This window comes from Scylla paramamosain, chromosome 34 (genome assembly GCF_035594125.1).
Source record: "Scylla paramamosain isolate STU-SP2022 chromosome 34, ASM3559412v1, whole genome shotgun sequence".
Taxonomy (NCBI): Eukaryota; Metazoa; Arthropoda; class Malacostraca; order Decapoda; family Portunidae; genus Scylla; species Scylla paramamosain.
The window spans coordinates 7,777,720-7,780,219 of NC_087184.1; the positions used below are offsets into that span (position 1 = coordinate 7,777,720).

Here is a 2,500-nt window from a genome sequence, read left to right on the forward strand (position 1 = left end):
GGAAAAAGGTAGGATTTTTTGTGTGATCACATCCTCCCTCACATTCACAGAAACAGTTTATCAGATTCTGTGCTCACCACTTGTGTTCTCTCCTCCATGTGTACCTTAGGATCATTTTATGCTGGAAAAAGGTGTTCCTCAGGAACAAGGCATTGTTTTCATACATCTGCTCCATCTGTACTTCCAATCTTTTCATTTACATCTCCAGAACATTACCTCTTTTAATTTTATTCAAGTACTTGTTTTTATCATTCCAAACTTTCCTCATCTCCTTTCTCCCTTTTTACACTTTCTCAATACTGATGTCATGGCTGCTGCAGTCAGAAGATATTTCCTGTTTTTCTAGTAGTATACCTGTTCTAAATTTGCCCCTCATAATGAAGTTTCAAGCTTCACAAACAGTATTTATATGCAGCTAAAGATTGTGCATACTTAGCTGCAATTTCACACATTGAAAAAAATAAAATAAATAAATAAATAAAAAAAAAAATGTGCTTAGCACATTTCTTCTTTTGGGGTCCTTGTATCGCCTCCTGGCAATGACGCCACTCTAGATATGTACCTGGCTGGTACATTGCTGACACCACTTATATAATGGGTGTGGTACATCATCCTCTCGTCCTGCCTTCTTCAGGGTGTGGATATGGGATGAAGGAGTCACTTCTTGAAGCTTGGCCATCTATTTGATGTAGAGATGATGTAGAGAATACAGAGTGTGTTTGCACCCTGGAGTGTAGTACTATCTCCCCCAGCCAACTCTTGGGACCCTTGATTTATTTAAAATAGCCCAGGCCAAGAGGCATCCACCAATCACATATTTACACTTGTCATGTGGTTTAGGAGAAAGGTGTGGAGTAATAATTGGCAAAGGGTGCAAACCCAGGTGTTTTCCCAGGGGACCATCACACCTAGGGAAGTTGGTGAGGTGTGAATGGGTGAGGAATGCCCACATGGCAATGTGTGCCCACATGGTTGTGTGCATAAAGTATGTAAGATAGTATATGTATAGTACATCCTCATGTTACTCATCATATTGTGAGCTCATATGAAATAAGCACATGGGTTCACAATATGAGGGCCAATTTTAATGAATGTAATTTTAATGTAATGGAGCCATTGAGATGCACTAATAGAAGTTTTGTATGAAAGCATCATGAGAATCACCATTGATCTCCCTCTTCTTGTTTTTCAGGTTATTTCAATCTGAACAGTTTCATCAAGCAATTGAAATGTATAGCAAATGTTTAACTTCCAATGGACTAACAGATAACAGGGATACTGTGAGTATTAATGTATTATTATTGTGATGATGATGATGATGATGATGAAAACGGTTAAATTTTCAGTTACTATAATTAAAACTATCTTGTCTCAGCCTTGCATTTTGATGGATGATGTCAACCTTATGTACACTTGGAACCTGCTATTTAGCCTGTTTTGATATTACTTAAAGTTATTGGGCTGAGTCACTGCTACTCAAAAGTAACTAGTATTATTAACTGAACATATATTTCTCTCTCTCTCTCTCTCTCTCTCTCTCTCTCTCTCTCTCTCTCTCTCTCTCTCTCTCTCTCTCTCTCTCTCTCTCTCTCTCTCTCTCTCTCTCCTCTCCTCTCCTCTCCTTTCCTCTCCTCTCCTCTCCTTTCCTCTCCTCTCTCTCTCCTCTCTCTCTCTCTCTCTCTCTCTCCTCTCTCTCTCTCTCTCTCTCTCTCTCTCTCTCTCTCCTCTCCTCTCCTCTCCTCTCCTCTCCTCTCCTCTCCTCTCCTCTCCTCTCCTCTCCTCTCTCTCTCTCTCTCTCTCTCTCTCTCTCTCTCTCTCTCTCTCTCTCTCTCTCTCTCTCTCTCTCTCTCTCTCTCTCTCACCAGGTGAAGCCAAGTGAATCTTACAATGTGCAGGTGGTCCAGCTTATTATTGGCGTGTGCAAAGTGCAGGTCCAGTCGAGGGTATATATTTGAGGGCCTGGAGATTATGCAGACCCTCTTGGAGCCGAGCAGCAAGTTCTCTCACAAGGCCAGCCTGTCGCTATTGGCTGGCTATCTCCTTTGAGAAAATCTGCTGGTGAGTGTTGATTGTGACTTATTCAAGGTGTGCGTGTAATGAATCAGATGAGGGTAGGGTTAAGATAAGTGTTTTTCTCCAAGACATTCCACAGACTTGTTCAAATTGCATGTAGCCAATAAATTTACTTTAGAGGGCACTGGGGAACCACAGGAGCAATGCTATTTTCAGGGATTTTTAATTTTAGTGTGGGTTGGATGAAGAAAGTGATGAAAGGACAAGGTAGATGATGTAACTAATTGTGATGGTATAAAAGTTATGAAGTATTTGGTTTGCCAAGGTTCACTCTCCATAGATCATAGCTGTTCATGTAACATTGTACCATTAGAAGCACAGTAAGTGCTACTAGGAAGAACATCAGCAGCACTTCATTTCTTGTGCTCATTATGTAACCAATATTCAATATTTTATGTAACCAAAATAATCACCAGCTATTCGTACA

General features: G+C 40.6%; 1 protein-coding gene across 3 annotated transcripts in view; it reads left to right on the plus strand.

The window, feature by feature from the left end:
- The first annotated feature begins 1,865 nt into the window (after positions 1-1,865).
- LOC135090079 (E3 ubiquitin-protein ligase TTC3-like) overlaps positions 1,866-2,500 on the plus strand; it is a 26,139-nt gene continuing 25,504 nt past the window's right edge. For all 3 annotated transcript variants that reach the window (XM_063986382.1, XM_063986383.1, XM_063986384.1), the window contains exon 1: positions 1,866-2,058. The gene's annotated coding sequence lies outside the window, so the exon portion shown is untranslated. The remainder of the gene's footprint in view (positions 2,059-2,500) is intronic.